The following is a 19,632-nucleotide window of genomic DNA, read 5'->3' on the forward strand; positions in this document are numbered from 1 at the left end:
TTATATTACCGCTAAGACAGTTATGCAAAAACGCAAGGCAACTAAATATTCTGCGAGACTTCAGCGAAGGAATACAGTGCTGACGCATTAAAAATGTGGGCGAGTCATGTCTGTAGTACTTATTGGAAATATACCGCACTGCCTTTCTCTGAACATGCTCGGGTTGTGCAATGTCGCCTTTATTGCATGAGTCTCAAACAATCGCGGCATACTAAAGCTTTACTCTAACGAAAGCGTTGTATGCGAGAAATTTAACACTAGTTGGCGCATTTTGAAGTTTTCTCGGAAGAAAGCACATCTTTCTTCGTGCCGATGAACAAGTAGTGGATGTGTGTGTAGACCATTAAAAATTGTTGTTTAGCCTCCTCAGGTACATAAGCCAATGAGCCGAGAAATGATCGGTGTATTGTCTCTTCCTTTATTTGCCCCCCCCCCATTCGAAACAGTAATTAAACACTTTTCAAAAATATATTTCTGACAACTTGTACGTCATATACTGGGACATATGTGCTCCTATGTGCCTTAAGAGAATCGAACATTTATGTGGGCTTCTTAGCTGCTCCAACCGTAAACTCTATGAAGCAATTTCTTGGGTTCGGGAAGCACAAGTGAAATTTCAAATGTTGCAGCAGGTAATTATGCAGTCTGTGAGCTATGAGTAGGAACAATCCGTGCACCTCTTTCGAGAATGACCTTTTGTAGCTTGATGCGGGGTAGCTTCCTGTCTTGCGCACATACTTACGCGCCCGAATATCTGATCAAGACTTGTGCTCCGCTCTCAGCTCAAAACATTTCTAGAAGTGCCTGTGCGACTGCTTCGCAGAACTGCAGCGATGTCACAGCCCGCAAAGTCAGCTTGTATTTTACGTACATGACGCAGACAATGTCCAGGAATACAAAGAACACTCCAAGGTTGTTTTCTATTTTTGACTCTCAGTCCACTTCGTGAGTTACCGTTGAGCTGACAGGTGACAACTCATCGGTAGGTTGACAACTATAAAGGCTTTGATTTCTTCTTTCGACGTTATGAAGGCGTTCCCATGTTGCTCAGAATAACGAATTCTTTCTGTTACAAGCCTTTTAACGTAGCTCTCCAACTTCATAATAACAGAAAATATGTTTAGTGTTATAAGATCCGTCGGTCGTTTGCACTGGGGAGTACACATTGTTTCCCTGCGCTGCATGCAGGAATGAGTTTTGATTCGCTGTTTTGTACGTCTTCTTGCATTCGATGACCCTTTGAGGGCACACGTAGCCTTTAGGAGCAGTAATTGCGAGATTTCTGACTGCCACACCTTCGTTCATTCACTTTTTCGGTGGCTTTGAAAATTATGGCTTCTCTGAGCGTTCTACATCAATTTCTGCACCAATGTTGTCAAAATTTCCCTTGTCAAGCTCTAAAGTAGACTCATTATCGTTGTCGTTGCACAAAATATGATAGAATGTTTTCTTCTGATACGAGAAATTTGTGTTGTTGTCCTGCCACAGTTATGAAAAATAAAAGCGTTCATCAAAACAGACCAGACCACACGTAAAGGCACAAATTATAGAAATTGATTAATTTCGAGCGGCTATTAGAAAATAAAAGTGCCACCCCCAAGCGAACGCCGCCCATTGGCATGCAGCATTGCGTCACGGTAGCTGGGACATATATGCTCCAATGCCTCTCTCTTGGTAAAAAAGTATTTTGTACTCTTTTAACTTAAGGTATCCTCCATCACTGCACTTTATATTCCACACATTATTTTCCTTCATTGATTAGAAAAACCGGAACAACTTGTACTTAATTCACCGACATTGCGCAACTCCACGAACTTTTCGTCAATGTTTTGCCATATAGAGTTGTGAACCAAAAGAAAATATGTCGGTAACGGAAGCTAACTAGTTCCGTAAGTTGCCCTCGGTGGGTTTGGAGGGGTAACACGTGTATTGAGATGAGTATCAAATTCGGCAACATATGTGTCCCATGTACGTTAAGGGGATAAAGGAACGGCAAGGTACGTGTAATGATTCACGTCTAGCATGTCGTGGTTTTTGAGTAAATAAGTGCATGTGCTAAGTTGCTTCTTTGTTGTTAGACGCAACAGGGCAGTTTTTTTCAGGGTTCAATTCCATATTCCAGTATGTGCGCCAATGAGGAATACACTGCAAGTTGTTTTAGCATATAGTAATCATTCTGAGAATTAATTGTTTTGTGTTATTATTTGTTATGATGTTTACCATTTATTATTACGTGTATAATTAATTAATTGTTTGGAAAGAAGAAAACCATCCGCGAACAGTCGGATGGAAACACCCCCATGAACTACATCGGGTAAAATGTTCACAACAATTGAATACATTAGCCCTCCCAGTACCTGTGCGCTTCCCTGGGGGTACGCCAGAACTTACGGGCAGGATGCCTGAATAACAATGCTTACTCTGTACAAACTGCTCCTTCTCCCTTGTCTAAATCCGCCGGATGATATGTTATGGAAGACCCGTACAATCAAATTTATGCAACAAAATTATGTGACACCTTGTCGCATGCCTTTGATAAATCCCAAAACAAAACATTAAACTGTCCTGCACTGTCCTGCTAGGGCAAGAACTGATGAAAATTCATGCCCGGTTGACACCAGTTGCGTAATTTTTGACTTTTGTTTCCCAAAGCCGTTTTGATATGGTGAGTGGATATTCCATTCAGCCAGAAAATCGCTAATGTATGCGGCGATTTCCTGTTCAAAAAAGCTTAGAAGGTGTGCTAGACATGGAAATGGGCCGATAATTTGATAGTGACAAGCGATCGCCTTTTTTATGAATCGGAGTGGTGTATACCTTGCTACAGTGATTCGGTTTTTGCCTGGTAGCAAGTCACAGGTTAAAAAGATTTGTAAAAAAATTGATCTATTTGCTGTGGACAGCGCCTCAAAACAGCATTTGGCATAGTGTCTGTTCCACAGGACTTTCTAATGTCAAATTTTAGCAGCATGGCTACAACATCTTCTCGGGTAACCATAATGCAGTTATCTAATGAAACTTCCATGCTCATAGGTGAAGAGATACTGTAAATTGAAAAACAAAGCACTTTAGAAGTAATTATTAAAACGATTAGCAATGCCTGTGCCGTCCATAATAATTCTGTTACCCACTTCTGTTTTAGTAACGTCCTCTTTCTTTTCCTTTTAATGACGCCAGAACTTCTTACCATCACTTTTAAGGAAATCCACAAGTCTATCTCAAAAATATCGTTCCCACAATTGATTTTCTCCAGTATGTTCTGCCTCAGTGTTAAGAAACCAGAAAATGACGTTTTCTGTTTGCGAAGCCTCTTAATATTGCGTTTTGTCTGTATAATTTCCCGAGTAATCCAAGAGTTCGACAGTCGTTTACGTGTTTGTTTAACAGGTACATAATCGTTCGCACAAATGGCAACCACATTGCGAAACCTGTTCCACAAGGCTCAAGGTTAGTATTGAGATAGTTAATTATGGAAACATCGTCTGCCCTAGAATAATCTTTAAAAACAGAGAACGTTTCAGGGTAATCCTGTGCGGCATGAGGTGAGTTCAAAGAAAAAATATAATAAACCACAATCGGAAATGCCTGGCTGCACTAAAGCATCCGCGCCATAAGATAACTCGGTAACAAAACAATAGATCCAGAATGGCTTTACCTCACGTGTTTAGACAAATAGTCTGCTGAGTCTGCTACATATTAAGACAGAACTTGCAAGTAGAACAAAGTATCGCTTAAAATAGAGCAACCATAGTTCAAACGTTCCCAATTAACGAGAAGAAGATTAAAATCACCCTTCAAAATGGAGTTCTCACTCCCGCAAAGAATGCATATTATCGTATAGCTAATCCTTGAAAGAGTCATCCGCGCCAGGTGAGCGATACACAGCACACAAAAAGAATGTAATCCCGCAGACAGACAAATTCAACAGCAAGCTCTCGTGTTCAATGACTTGATCGCAGACGGCGACATCAACAGATTTTTTTCGTGACAACAGTCACGTCACCTCGGCAAGAACCCCTGTCACGCCGATGCAAGCTCTATCCCGATGGTACAATTTAGCAACAACCAATAGCGTGATGCAGCCAGGCTTCACAGATTACGCAGACATGTGGATCATGAGTGAGTAAATGAGATTCCAGGGAGTCACTTTTGTTAACGATGCTCCTGGCGTTTAACGAAATTAGACGTAAGTGTTGTTCTTTAGTCTTTAGCTGTGTAACTATGGTGCGTCGTTTCTTTGGAACTAATTTGCACGCCATCTGACTGTCATCCCACGTGAACAGCGGGTAATTGATACGAAGTTTGTCGTGAATTAAACAGATCTTCTTCCCTTCTCCTTTCTCTGGCTTTGCGCGTTCCCAAAGCCCTTTGGGAAAGAATTCGTTTTGTATAAATATTAGTTTTTAAGGCTTTCACCTTAAGTGGCGCATACCCTCGATGGCCTTGGAAAAAACGCGTCGTCCGGCCCAATGGTACTAAAACTACCATCATCAGCACTCCTCATACCCACCTAAGCAAGCAAAAAAATGCACTTGCCCATCCCTCTCGTAATGCGGAGGCAACAGTCACTTAGCAAAGTGAAACGCACAGTGCATACATCCATTCTAATCACCCATAGAACGTGCAGATACGCGCCGTCTAGTCGAATGGTAAAAAAAAAAACAGCGTATGTGTCCTTCCTAATGGCTAATACTCCCGCAAGTAATGCCTCACACTTCTGTAAGGCTGAGGCTACAAGTGCTCAGCAAAGTCAAGCGAACAGTGCACATATTCACTGAAATCACCCATAGAACACACACAACAGCATACGTTTCAATCCCTTGCTGAGAGGATGCAACGTATAGTCGAATAGAGACGTCGTTGGCGCGATCCTGACCCCGCTACACGAGCGCGAAGCCGCAGATAAGCGTCAAAAATGAGCCGAAGAAGCCGAACTGCGAAAGCAGCAACGCGATGATGACAGACGGCGCATTACCAAGTGTGCAGCAGGCTTTCTCCTTCACGTGTTACAGGATTGTAACATGCTGCCGATTTTTTTTATTATTATTTCAACTTGCAAGCGTTACGGTGTACTTCTTCTTTTTCTCCGTAATTCTGGAAGTCTAATAGGCTTTCATGGCGCAGCTTTTCCAAGCCGATGAGTGCGGCTAATTAAGAGATAAGCAGCTTGCACCTATCTTGTCGTGAAACAGCTCTTCGCTGACATTGTTGCGCAAAGCTGACTCCTATTCATTAGGGATACTCAGAATGCCAAATGTAACAAGATTCGAACGTATCATACGGTTTTCTATATCAACCAGCTTGGTATAGGCTGACCTCTGAGTGTCCTGTACTGCAGCAATAGCTCTTCGCAGATCTGCTGTACCAGTGACCAATTACTCAGCCGGCTGTGTCTTTTCTTCAAGGTTTGAAAGGTGGTTTTAATAGTTTTTGAACTTTTTTTTCACCATTTTCCAGCTGGCTCTGAAGGTCAGCAATGTCAGCCCTTATGAACTGCTGGCCTTCCATAAGTATCTTAAATATTTCGTACAGAGACGGCCCAGGCTTTTCTTCGATGTCTCCACAAAGGACTAGCTTGCAAGAGTAAAATTACTGAGACACAGTGAACGATAACGTGTTGAGGCGAGACATAATTACTACAAACGTATCATCACTACGGACTGAGTAGTAACTGAACTGTACAACAAATATAAATCGCATGCTTATCGATTTTTGCTGATTAGCATCGCCGTGTCCTCTGACAAGTTCGGCGAACGGTGTAGTTTGTCCAGTATATCCACATTTATTTTCCAAGACCGCGGAATGGCGCACATGACATTTTCACGGAAGCTGACAAATGTCTAACGGTGTTGCTTAGTGCAGCCTGGTGCCATATTAGTGCCTTTATTAACCTGCTGGCATAAACTAGTAAGCCGATTCCGCACAGAAAAGGCAACATCAACGCCTGTCCACCTTCCGATCTTCAAATATGTGAGATACGCCGTATATATGGACATTTAATTTTTTTCTTTTTTTTCTCTCCTTGAAACCAACTTCACAGTTGCCAGCTTTCTTTGTACGCTTCGAAAGGTTGTCTGCAACAGGCGATAGGAGGCGCTTGGGACACCCCGCATCAATAAGGCGAGAAGTCTGAATAATAAGGCTGTCTTCACACATGTTATCACATGACTTAAAGAACTTGGCCGTATAAAAGCTCCTTTGACAAGCTTAGTGTGTGTAACAGTTTGTTACCTCACAGTTGGTAGGCTCAGCCCACTCAGGTTGAGAAGTACAAACCCAAATCTAAGAAGCCAATGAAGCCGTTCTTTGGCATTTTGTGCGTAATAACTTCTACGGAAAATACGACCATGCTGCATGGCTTTATAGACATGGCAAGGTCAGTCCTGGTCGTCACAGTTTAAAAGCACCAAATTTTCGTCAACATACCTGAAAACTGATAAACAGGCAATCCCTCTAATTGTTCAAGTATTTTTCTATCTTGTCGAGTAAATAAATGTCACCTAAAAGAGACGAAATGCATGAATCAATGCAGATTCCTTCATCCTGTATAACAATCGAGTCATTCTAGGATAAATCGAAAGTACATTGAAAGAAGCTCAAGGATCCCGTCTACGTTGACGGTGGATGCGTTTCAAAACCGGGTCACCCCGTAAGTTTCCATACAATCATTAACGCAGGCCATCAGCTCATCTTGAGGGACGGAATAATTTAGACAGTTTACATCCACAGAAAAAAAAAAGATTAAGCACTTTCGCACGTCAAATTCTCTAAATAATAGATGACTTCTCGCGAATTCTTCACCTGAAAAGGGTCGCCAACGCTTAAAACGTTCAAGTTGCACTGTGAGAATTGTCTGTCGCAGACAATCTCCTGAAGTATACAAAAAAAAAAACGCTAGCAACTGCAAAACTGAATCTTTGGGGTAAGAAAAAAAGAGAAATATGAGTTATCCCATATGTCCTGCTTTCTGTGCCTTACTAGGTTATGCCCGCAGGTTATACTAGCAGCAGCCTGACGATGCACTAAACAGCACCGTCAGATGTTCGTCAGCCACTGCGAAAATGCAGTGTACTCCATTCCACTGTTCTATAAAACAAGTGTTAGTATATATAGGACAAGGAGGCCGTTGTCTCCGGCCACAGTTTCAGCGCTCAAGTCGTCAGTTTTCGTTACTTGTGTCCTTGTCCTTCCGGCGCTGCTGTTTTGGTGTGTCGAACCAACTAGCCAATCAACTCGGTCACTGCTTCATCATTACCATCACTTATTGATCCATTAATGTTTCTTCTACGAATATTACATAAGAGGAGGGGGGTACACAAAGAAAAACATATTAAAATATGACTACATTAAGACGTAGAATAACTAAACATTTTATAACACACAGAACGTAAGTGGCATAACATCGAGTAGAAAGGAAACCGAGGGGCATGATTTTTATTAGTCATATCGTAAGAAGCGAACAAAGACACCAAGGACGGCACAGCGGAAGGTACTTGTGCTTATTAATGGAATATAATAAATGATGAATGAGTGGGAACGAAAGTGGATGAAAAAACAAGCGGCCGCAGGTGGCATCCCTGCCTTCGCATTGACCGTGTGATGCTCTTACCAAATGAGCTACCGTGGCCCCCGTTTCCGATCCACTTTCTGAGGTATTTATGTTTTATCTACTAGAACTTAGAACTAACACTGGGAGTTTTAGCCAGTGCCAAAACTCACAAGCCTTGTGAGTGGCGGCGCCGGAGCCAAAATGTTGGGACTGCACGAAGTGGGGCTCCTTAGACGGAACAAATACCGAGGAAATGAAAGGGTGGCGAGTGAGCTCATGTAAGGGAATATTAAATGCCCAAGTGAACGTTAGGTGAATACCTTCCGCAAAAGAGAGAAAGGCGCACCATAAAGATTCTGGAACCATGTAAGAACACTCGGATATTCAACTAAAATTTCGCATACGGCTGAAAGTGATGAAGACGGGGACATTTTTGGAAGGAGACGATGCGCTGTTGTACAACACAGATGTTGCGAGGGTTCACTTGGGCACGAAAGAAAGCGCAGTGCCGAAATCACAAGAGAAGCCTGGGAGATCAAAATTTAGTGTATGAAACCTTTAATGGAGAAAAAGCAGAATACCACGTCCTTAATAACACTGCGTGGGGACACCGTGAAATTCCGGTACAGCTAATCGAACACCTGGGACCAAAGAGCAAGGCGCAACTGACTAGTACCATAGAGCAAGCTAGTACCATATGCAAGCAGGCAAATGTTAGGGGATATTCTCAAGCAAGAAGGCATAGATGACGATTTCATGCAGCTCGTAAGGGAGACATATAGAGACAACCGAGTACAAATTCTATGAGAAGGCCAAAAATGTAATTAAATGGTAGAAATTCATCAAGGACTGAAGCAAGGAAGTCCTCCCTCTCCATTATTGTTCAACATTTATGTTAAGGCATAGACAAACGCAGCAGAACCGATAGTTGGGCGAGTTGGGACGAATTCATAGTAAAATATTTAGCGCACACAATTTACAAGGACACGTGTGTCTCCCTTCACTGGGTCCTTGTCAATTGTGTGCGCTAAATATTTTACTATAAATAGACAAACGACTGGAAAACAGTGAATTAAGGTTTAATTTACCTTGCATCCGGATATATGTGGCAACGCAGCGACAAAACTAGGTCTTGAATTTAGCACAGCGAAATCGACAACTATGATTTTTAATGAGGGGACGGGTGATTACGTGGTGTCAATTCAACAGCAAGTCCTAGCCCTAATCAAGCAATTACCTCGGCGTATGCATGAACGAAGAAGAGAGCTACTCAAGCACTTACCAAGAGAATCTGAAGATTAAGACGAAGCGGAATCCAGCAATAATGAAATATAGAGAACTTTGGGGCTGAAATATATGTGAGGTGGTCCGAGGAACTTGAAAAGGAGTAATGGTACCAACGCGAACGTTCGAAAATGTTATACACAGCTTCAAATCAGACACATTGTCAGGGTTGGAAGTTAACCAAAGATCGGCAGGCCAGTTGGCTTTGGGAGCCCACGGCAAAATGACAAACGAGGTAGTGCAGCTAGGGTGACATGGGCTGGGCCTCGTTTGAGGTCAGAGATGCGCAGAGCAAAATTAGTTTTGAAGAAAGACGCAGGAACATGGATGGAAATAAGCAGGCAGCTAAAGCGCACAATTTTCTGTACCAGAAAAGCGTGGACACAGAATGGAGGAAGAGGTCAAGCAAGTCGGCAACCAACTGCAGGGTAAATAGCTTTTTTTTCTGATTGTTTTTTTTCCTCTCACAAAAATTTTACTTTCCAAGCTCCAACGTTCAAATTTTTATTTCCCTTGTTTTATTGTAGAGTTGTAGAGCGCCCGTCTCGACTGCAGGAGGTTGTGGTTCCGACTCCCACCGCCGCAGGGCACCCACTGGTTCTCAAATGGGCACAAGTGTACCCCGGCCTGGCGTTTGTCTTTCTTCCGGGGTGATACGCTTGGGAAAGGATCCTGCGCCCTAAATTCCCGTCGAAACCCTTGAGAGCACAAAAAAAAAAATAACATTTGAAAGTGCAAATAGATAACCACGAGTCATCAACAAGAAGGTGAGAGAAACAGAGACAGTAAACTGGACACAAAGGATGGAAACGAAAATGACCATGGAGCTTTAGAAGAACGTCAAGGAAGAAATAGTAAAGAAAATATGTACGATAACACACACAAAAAAACAGTAGCTTGCTATTTGAGGCTCGAGCTGACTGCCTAAGGACAAAAACATACTGGAGCAAATGTTCGCAACTGAGGCATGTGTCTGCTGCAGCGAAAATCTGGAAACAATAGAGCACCTCCTAATGAACCTAATGAAATGCGAAATTATTCACTTAGCGAGACCAGCAGGCAATGTTCAACTTCCAGAAGCGCTTGGATTCAAAGTGGATGCAAGCATTAACCAGTCAGCAGTAGAGATAGGCAAGAGACATTGAGAGTATTCGTGGAAAAAATGCAGAGAAGAGATTGATAGGACCGGATCCGTTAGAGGCATAGGTCGCTGTGCAAGGTAGATATAGAGGCTTTAAACAAGAAAAAAAAAAGGTTAAGGAAATGCAGGGGAATATGCTGTAATGAAAAGCATGTATAGACCACCTGATTAATTCAAGAAGGCTATTCTTTCCGGCGGCCCTCTCAAACATAGTCTTCTTTTTTAATGCTGCCCGTTAAGTTATGCTGGTACATTGCGGTGAAGTCTGACAGATAGCCGAAGTGGCAATGTATAGAATTACTGGACATTACAAGTGGTGTGCACGCAAATAAAGTACACGCCACCTGCAGGTTAAACACACCACGAACCCTCCTCCCACATTGCACCGTGTGGCCAGGCTGCTCCCCGCCATTCTCTCTGAAATAAATAAGGTGGGATACCTTTCAAACAGGCCTCGTATGTGATCAGTAACGATTGGCTGCGTCAACAGAGCAACTGATCGCGCGCACCTTAAGATAACAGTCGCGAGTGACGCCACGTTGCAAGCCCCTGAATATCCTTTACGCTACACGCCGCCTCCGCCCGCCCACCGCGCCCGGGCTCTATTACTCCGGTTGCCGCCCCTTAGATGTTCAAGGTGCAAAGAAAGCGAAACTTCGGATACAGTAGTCGAAAAAAAATATCGGTCAGGATTCGCGGATGCGAAGTGTTTCTGAGAACAAACGTTGCCCAGTATTTGGCAGTTCAATATGCGGCGAAGTTTCGTCCATCCGGCATCTATTTCACCACGTACAAAAGAATACGTTTCTTTTGCTCACGCATTGAAATCAAACGCTTCACTCGTGCTATACATAAGAACGAAAGCACGATCAATCGCACTTTTGCTTCCCATCGCGAAACCACGCAACGCTCTCCTTAAGCGCGACTCTAGAGTAAGCTAACAAGAAACTTCGGCACCGTGGCATCAGAAAAAGGGATGACCTTGCCCTTCGCTCTCTCTCAAGCCCTCTTCGTCCTTGACTACTGGATAAGCCATCTAGCACGCAATTAAATAAGCACCAGAAATACGTAAAATCTCCAGCAGAGTGCTGCTACGATGCTTTAAAGTCGCGAGATGAAGGAAGTACTGAAAGCGATTCCGATATATACAGGAAGCAAACAAGCGAGGTTGTCGTAATGCGTGGTGGGTACCACAGGGACAAAATAAGGCAATCATTCGAAAAAGAAAGCTGGGCAGTGCGTTGTTGTTGAAAGCTTCGTAGAATTCTCTTCTCGTCCAACGCATGGGTAATGCGGTCATTTATGGCCCGCGTCGGGCGGAGAGGCCGGGGAAGCGCTGCCTTATTTCGGCAAATTGATTCGCGCAGCATGAAACAAAAAAGAAAAGATAAAGGCAGTCGCCACTATTCTAATGCAAGTCGCTGTTTATAAAGTAAATTGGACAACGGGAAGCATGGAGTTGCTTTAGCAAATGCAGTTTAACGACATCGGTTTACTGGCAGTTAATGCGATGGCATTATAAATATGCATGTCGACAACACGAGTGAATATTCGATGCCCAGCGCCCTCGTATACATTGCGAGCAAAAGAAATGTTTCAGAAACACGTTTCTTATGCTTATGCACACACATCACACGCTTCACTTGTGGCATGCATGAGAATAAAAGTGCCGCGGGCTGTAAATAGACAAAAATAAAGAAACCAGATGCTTGCTTCCCGCACATGAAGCACTGAAGTATAGTAAATGGGCATCCGACGACCGCTTCCGTTTCCCTCGACGACACACAGTGGGTAGTGAACGTATTAGTGGTAGTAGAACTTTATCAGGAAAACGGGATATGTTTCCCCGCCGGAAGCATTTAAAAGCAGCCTATTATGCTATACGAGCGTCCTTACAAGCGGGAAGGTGCAGCTTCAGCGTTCCTCGCTTTCATTCTTTTTGCTTGCGTTCAATTTTCTACCAATTTACGAGTCAGCGTTTCACGTGCCGCCGTGATTAGATTGCTTAGCATTGTCTCCTTCATCGGCTCATCGCAGCAACGATAGCCTAGCCTAGGCGCGCGCGTATGCACGCATGTAAATGCAGGCGTAGACACATATGCACAAGCAGCAAGAACAACAAAATGAACGGCAGGATAACTGAGAGGACGTTGACTAGCGAAAGAAACGGACCGGGTCGCCGATAGGAAAGTGGGGCGTGCTATTATAGGCTAGCTGCTTGGGTGGCGAAGCCTGGCTTGCTGGTGGAGCCAAGCTCGATCTGCTTTCCGTGCCATTAGCCCCTTGGCACGGTTGGGCCAGTGGACCGCGTTAAAGCACCGCCCATTAGGCGCAGAGCCTCGTACTGCGGAACATGGCGGTGCCGACGCGTATAATGGGCATGGGGTGGCCTTTAACTCGCCGTCCGCTGCGGCGGCTGCTCCGTAATATGTGACTGAGCGCTTAGAACCTGGGCAGCAGTTTCGCCAGCCTGTATCATGACGACTACCCTGCTGCCGGATACGTTGACGGTGCTCTGTGAAAGCGTTTCGACGAGCAGAAAAGAATGGAACAGAGAGGTTGTCCCAGCTTTGCTCTCCTCAAGGTGTGCGAGGCGCTTCAGCTCGCTGTGGCTTATAAAATGATCATTCTAGCTGAGGGTTTGACTTTTTCGACCTTGCTTGATATAACAACGTCCTCATCTCCTTGAAGTCGCCTCACGTGCCGATCCAGAAGAACGAGCTAGGGAAAAGCTCTGTAAGATTAACGGGTGAGACGGGAAGGGGGAGACTTCTTGCGAGGCTTTCGCTGATGAATGCCACTCACAGTGTCATTACACCGAATGGAGTAACCGAAGTACGAGGCACTAGACTTGGCAATCTAAACCTTTCCTCATAACTCTTTCGTCAATTCGGAATGCTCTGACCTAAGGCGTATCTTCCCTGTTTAGGATCTGGCTAGAAGTTGGCTTTACAGAGCGTCAATGGCTGACTCCGCTGCATATACAATGCCTGAGGCTACGACGAGAGCACTGACCATCAACTGTGCTACTATCCCCCAGATTTACCTTCCAGACAACTACACTTTGATCTTAGCCGATAGGCGGAGGAGCGATACCTACCCAACGCATTGAGATGACTGCACGACCGATCACGGACCGCCCGTATATAGTCTCCCTTTCCAACGTAGGATAGCTCGCCGGACGCGCTTCCGGTTAATATAGCTGCGTTTTCTGTTTCATACTTTCTCACTCTTACGCGTGCCGCTGTTTTGCCTGGCGACAGTTGCCAAGTAGAAAGCGGACATTGCTGCCTAATGTGACTTAGTTGGTTTTTGGTTTTTCCCTTTCAATTTCTTAGTCGCAGCGTTCACGCCCTTTCTGTCTTATTTTGTCTCTTCAGCATCACGACTCTGAATGGATAAATAAACACTACGAAGCTATATGAAGTCAATCTCGTTCTTGCAAATCCGTATGAACATTGTTTTTTTTTTCGATAAAATATAGTTCTATGCTAAGAATATTTTTCTAAGCTGTAAAAGGGACTTAAAGGCAAACGAGCAGTAAAAAAAGGTAATGCTATGTGGTGCATGCCATGTAGTGTCTAAATCCCCGAAGTCTTTCAAGTTGTCAGGATACCAACGGCTTGGGATCATAACACTGTTTCCCAGTGAGCCGCATTCATGTCTGAATGCTATAGATGCACGCTATAGATTGATGAATCTCTCACCAAGACGGCGCTCCAACAGCACGTTCGACGAAGCGCTATTCTGTCTCGCCATTCATGCACACTGCTTGGCGCCAGCTTCGGCGAGTGCCATCGCCATTGTCCCGCGTGCGGCGCCTCAGTAAATGTACGGGAGTACAACAACAACGCACTTCCACCGACTTGCCATGGCTGTCTGCAGGGTTGTGTGGCCGCGCACGATCATTATGCTGGCCTTCTAACATGCACGCCCAGATTCAGAATTTCATGGCAACTTATAGGCTTTTAATTTTCTTCGTCATCAAACTAAATCTTCGTCTACCTCTTGAAGGGTCCTCGTAATAAAAAAATCAATTTCCTGGGGTGTTTCCTTAATATGTACCTAGACATTAATTATTTTTTGACAATTAAGGTGATGCCGACAAGTAAACGTTTCGTGCTTTTTATTACGACAAGCCCAACTGCTTTACAACGCACGCCACTATTTTAAAAGAGACCTTCCCCTCAAAATAAAGGCAAGGCAAGGCATGCATAGTTGAGAAAATATTTACTTAGAAAAATTTACGCCGTATTTTTCTGCATAATGACACAGAATTCGTGTCTACCATGTTATTTTAAAGCTTCATTATGAAAATAAATTAATGCACTAACCATTCCCTTTGGTATTATCTTCTTTCGCAAGCGTGGTACGTCCTCATGACACTACCGCTGTTACTTCTGATGTTCGCTAATGTTTAATCGTCTGGCGAGCAAAATAAACTTTAAAGTTTACATGGCACAGGTTCTCAAGCATTTCGAAGACATCTGGCCAAGTTACGTCAGAATAATTTTATAGAACGTTTGCGTCGCCTGCGTCTGTGTAAAAAAGCTTCCGGATATTGATAATGTCGCACTTGCGTCAGAGCGCGTCAAATCATATCTACATAGTCCAGGCAAGAACTGCGCGGACGTCCCCAGTGCCGTTTGAACAATTTGCCTGTTTCCTTACCACGACGTGAACAGACCATGCAGTACCGTCTGTGGCTAGGCGTCGCCTTTACGAACTCATATGCTTTCATAATTGGAATGGCCAACAGCCCCACATGCGACACATGCAACATCTATGAGACGCTCGCACATATTATCTGTGTCTGCCCGCGATATAGTGCCCAGAGACAAGTGATGTGCAGAGTACTGGACCAGTTGGACAATCGTTCACTATCAGAACTCAAAACTTTAGGTCAGTGCTCCGAAAGAACATCAGCGTTTAAGGCCTTACTCGCGTTAATAAGGTTCCTGCGGTCTACAGGGCTTCACGATAGACTTTAAGAATGCCGCCATCTACCGCTCTATAGTGTACGCGCTTTGTTCGAGCTCGTCCCTCTTTCTCTCTATCTCACCCTTCCACTCTCTTTCTCTTTTTATCCCCCTTAACCCTTCCACCCGTGCTGGGCAGCCAACCGCAACCACCTCTGGTTAACCTCCCTGTCTTTCTCTGCATTCTTTTCTTTCTCTCTCTCTCTCTCTCTTGCATGTTTCCGTTTTATTCAACAGCTGCTTTACTTGGTGCGGTTTCACGCACACGTTAGTTGCAACATTCCGCCGTGATTCGCTGCAACGCGTGTGACCGGCAAACGGTCTTCGAAATGGCGGCAGGTGCGCCGTGTACGAGAACCTAAGCATCGTCTGTAAGTGATGTTGCAAGCCGCAGCGGTAGCAGTTTAGAGATATAGAAGCCATATGATCATTATAACGAAGAGACAAATATGGCGAAACGTGTTCACGTCTTGCACATTTCGCTGTAAAAGCGCCGAATTAAATATCGGTATCACCTACTGGCATGTAACTTGGCATGGCGTCATCTGCCATCTATATTCGGTGTCACGAGCATATACAGGGTCTCCTAACTATCATTAACCAAGATGGTAAAATATGCTAATGTCACGTAGCTGGACAGAAGCGAGCTAATATTGTTTGCCGTCGCTTGGAGGTACTCAGATTATTTTTTTTGCATTCCGCCTAATTACATAATTAGTCTTAATTAATTAATTATTTACTTGTCAAATACTTCAATTATATTAAATGTGTCAATGAGAAAATTGTAGAACAACATGAAAACCTCCCGACATGGCTTTTTGTTGTTAAATACGTACTACATAAAAGGGTTTTGCCGAGGGTCAAAGAAGCCCGCCAATAGACGCAAAATCCCTCGAGTGGCCAGTCGTGCCGCATGTAAGGGTCTGATAACCCGCCAGGTAGCGTACCGATGTCTGCTTCCAGTCCACTTCAAAGGTAGACAGCGTATCATACGTCTACGGGGTTACGTCCGCACCTCCCGTTTCCATAGAGACTTTGATGCTGCGCCGGTCATGTGCCTCTGGATTCGCCACCCAGGGCTTTTCCACGCGTCGCCCCACTTGTGCAGTAGGGTGTTTCCTTTTACAGCGAAGCTGTATATAGCCACCCTCCGGCTGTGGCCCATGTCCGTCCGTTTACGCGTCACGTCGACACAAATAAATTTTCATCTCCAGTTTTTTGCGCATGCTATGTAACTCTTAATGTAATGAAGATATCTTGGAAAAAAATACACCGAAATCGGCCGCTAGGACGATTCTATCATGACGCCTTTTTTCCATAGTTCCATTTACTTGTCGTTATTAGTTAGTTCACAGTGAAGTTGTAAACGTTACAGAATTGGTATGCGGTCAATATATGGCCGTCTACGGAGGGAGTATGGTTACAGAAAACTGCTCTAACTCTTGTTTTATCAAAACTATCACAATACAAATTGCACGAAAATTAGACACTAAGACCACTCGAACAGTACGCCGAGTTTCATGTACTTTTCGTAATTAAGTAGTTCACAGTGAAGTTCTAAACAATGTGAAATTCCCGCCTGCTGTCAATACATGGCCGTCTACGGAGGGAGTATGGTTACAGAAAACTGCTTTAACTCTTGTTTTATAAAAACTATCACGATACAAATTGTACGAAAATTAGACACTAAGACCACTCTAACAGTACGCCGAGTTTCATGTATTTTTCATAAATAAGTAGTTCACAGTGAAGTTGTAAACAATGTGAAATTCCCGTGTGCTGTCACTACATGGGCTTCTACGGGAGCGAAACGGACAACTCCATGTTTGTGATGATAATGATAATGATGATAATAATAATAATAACTTATTTATAGATGTATAGATGTGTCAATTCAGGTAAAACACATCACAGCTTCGCTGCTTGTCCTTCACAAAGTGGAAGGGGGCTGATGAATTTTCTCTGCTGAGGTCATTTTGCTGTTTTTTTTTGTGTTAAGGACATTGTTAGCCAGATATTTGTCATGCTGGGTGAGCGTATTTTGCACGTGTAGCCTAGGATCTGAGCTGTGGCGTCCGTTTACCGCGCAGTCACCCGTTTGTTATTGAACCTGTCTTTTCCAGAAGGGCATGTACATTACTTCCAATGCGTAATTTTCCAAAAGTCAGTCGCAAGACCTTCGGTTTAAACCACAAAATTTGTTAACTGTGGCTCACCACACACAAACACAAACGTTTCATTTGGTGCGACTCGAGCAGTGTAATGCGCATTTTGAATCGTTTTCTGAAGGAGGTTTAACTTACCGTATATTCACGCAGAATGCTCCATGGCTAGGTTCACAAGTGCCATTTTTACTTGAACCGTTGCTTGTCATGGCCAAAACATTCTTCTTGTAGTCTGTGTCTTTCGTCTGTGTCTGTCTGTGTCAGTGTCTTTATCAAACGTGTGATCCAGCTTTTTTTTCTGTAGGATTCACTATAGAAAAAAGAAATAAACATTTTGCTATGAGACCACTGCTTCCTATTGTGTGCATCTGAGAAAAGTGGCTCAAAAACGGCAAAAGAATTGCAATAAAGAGAGCTCTGATCGCTATATTTTTCCAATCTGCATGAGCTAATTCAGCCGCGCAAAGTTTCTTCGAGAAGCTTGCCGTATTTTTCAGTAAAAAGGTCGCGATCCGCGAGTTAAATACGTGTGTGTGTACGGCATGCTTAAAAATGAAATATTAAAGCTCTTGCTGTCCACTCTGGACGACGTAGCAGAACATTCTTGCAGGCAAAGGTAAACAAGAATCGAAAGCATCGTTATCGAAACCGAAACCAAAAGAGAGCTAAACCACGCGCCTAAAATCTCGGTTGACTAAATTAGTGGTCTCGCCAGCCGCTCGGGGCGTTGGCGGCCGTGCCCCGAGGAAAATTGATTGAACAGTCATTATCAGGACTGATGTATGCGGATGACATTGTATTATTGGCTGACAATACAGAAGATCTGCAGGGATTGATGGACATATGTGGTACAGAAGGAGACAGATTAGGCTTGAAGTTTAGCAAAGAAAAATCAGTAGTCATGATTTTTAATGATAACATTTTCGGCGAGCATAAGATACAGGAGGCCACGCTTGAGATAGTCGATAAGTACAAGTATATTTGTGTGTGGATAAATAATGGAATTGAGTATCTGACAGAGTACGAAAAATATGTAACGACTAAAGGTAACGGAAGTGCAGCGATTATGAAGACTAGGGCACTGTGGAACTACAATAGGCACGAGGTAGTACGAGGGATATGGAAGGGGGTAATGGTTCCGGGCTTGACTTTTGCCAATGCGGTTCTATGTATGAGAGCAGAGACCCGGGCCCAGTTGGAAACTAGGCAACGTGGTGTGGGTAGGCTCGCTCTGGGAGCACATGGTAAGACACCAAATCTTGGGGTGTAGGGGGATCTGGGATGGTCTTCTTTCGAGGGCAGAGAGGCTAGTAACAAGATAGCATTTGAGGAGCGATTGAGAAAAATGGGGGAAATGCGGTGGGCTAGGAAGGTTTGCAATTACTTATAGATGAGAAATGTTGACGCAAAGTGGAGGAAACAAACTAGAAAACTGTCAAGCAAATACTTGGGCAGCACTGGGGGGACAGGTAAGGAACCATCAGTCGAGGAAAAGGTTAAGGAGACAGAGAGGGGTATGTGGAAAACAGGGATGCAAACCAAATTAGCATTAGACACATACAGGACGTTTAAGCAAGAAATAGCCAAAGAAAATATTTACGATAACTCTAAGAGAAGCTCATTGTTATTCGACAGGACAGGTGTACTGCGGACTAAAACGTACCGAGCCAGATACCAGGAGATAGACTTGTTGTGTGGGGCGTGTGGAGAGGAGGAGAAAATGGCCTAACACCTGATACTTGCTCGTAAACAACTTCACCCTGCAGTTGAATGTAACGGGGAACTATTCAAAGCTTTGGGTTTTAAAGACAGTGAATGTAAAATAGACTTTGAACAGGTAGAAATAGCTAAACGGAGGCTATCTGATTGGTGGATAATATCAACGCAAAAGTAAAGGAGTAAATACATAGGTATGCATGCATATAGTACCATTCAAGGCTAGGTGGCGCGCGCCGACGCAGCGCGATTGAAAGGGTAGAGCCTCATTCACCCACCCATCCATCCTAGTAAGAGGCGAATGGAGAATTGGTGGAAAAAAGTAGGGAAACGACAAAAAACGGAGACGTACAAAAGCACACTTCGCTATGGGAGTTCATAGTGTTTTTTTATTGTTTAACTGAGGTAGGAGATTAGGCAGTATATTAGCAAGAGCTTGGTGGCGCAACCCACCACCCCGTTCCAAAGGGGATGCTCCTAACATACAGCCATCAAGCCATCCATAGGTCGGCGTGTCCATAACGGGTGTGTCCGCTCTTTGCCTATATGCATCTCTATGCGAAGGGTAGGTAATGTTGATGTACCGAAATACCAGCCAGTCACGCGTGGCGCAAGAATCACAGCCGCGAATCAAACCAAGCGAAGCCGACACCGTCTGCTGCGCTTTCCTGACAACGCCTTAAGGTAGACGTCGGCTGCTCTTTTCATCGGTGGGCGCCGTTGCCGTGGCTACTATATGCGGCAGCAGAGGAAGTTATCGTCTGGTCCACTCGAGACGTCTTGCACAGTCAGGAAAAC

General features: G+C 44.1%; 1 pseudogene; it reads left to right on the forward strand.

The window, feature by feature from the left end:
- The first annotated feature begins 17,977 nt into the window (after positions 1-17,977).
- LOC135918365 (uncharacterized) lies at positions 17,978-18,985 on the forward strand (annotated as a pseudogene).
- The last annotated feature ends 647 nt before the right edge of the window (positions 18,986-19,632 follow it).

This window comes from Dermacentor albipictus, chromosome 1 (assembly GCF_038994185.2).
Source record: "Dermacentor albipictus isolate Rhodes 1998 colony chromosome 1, USDA_Dalb.pri_finalv2, whole genome shotgun sequence".
Lineage (NCBI taxonomy): Eukaryota > Metazoa > Arthropoda > Arachnida > Ixodida > Ixodidae > Dermacentor > Dermacentor albipictus.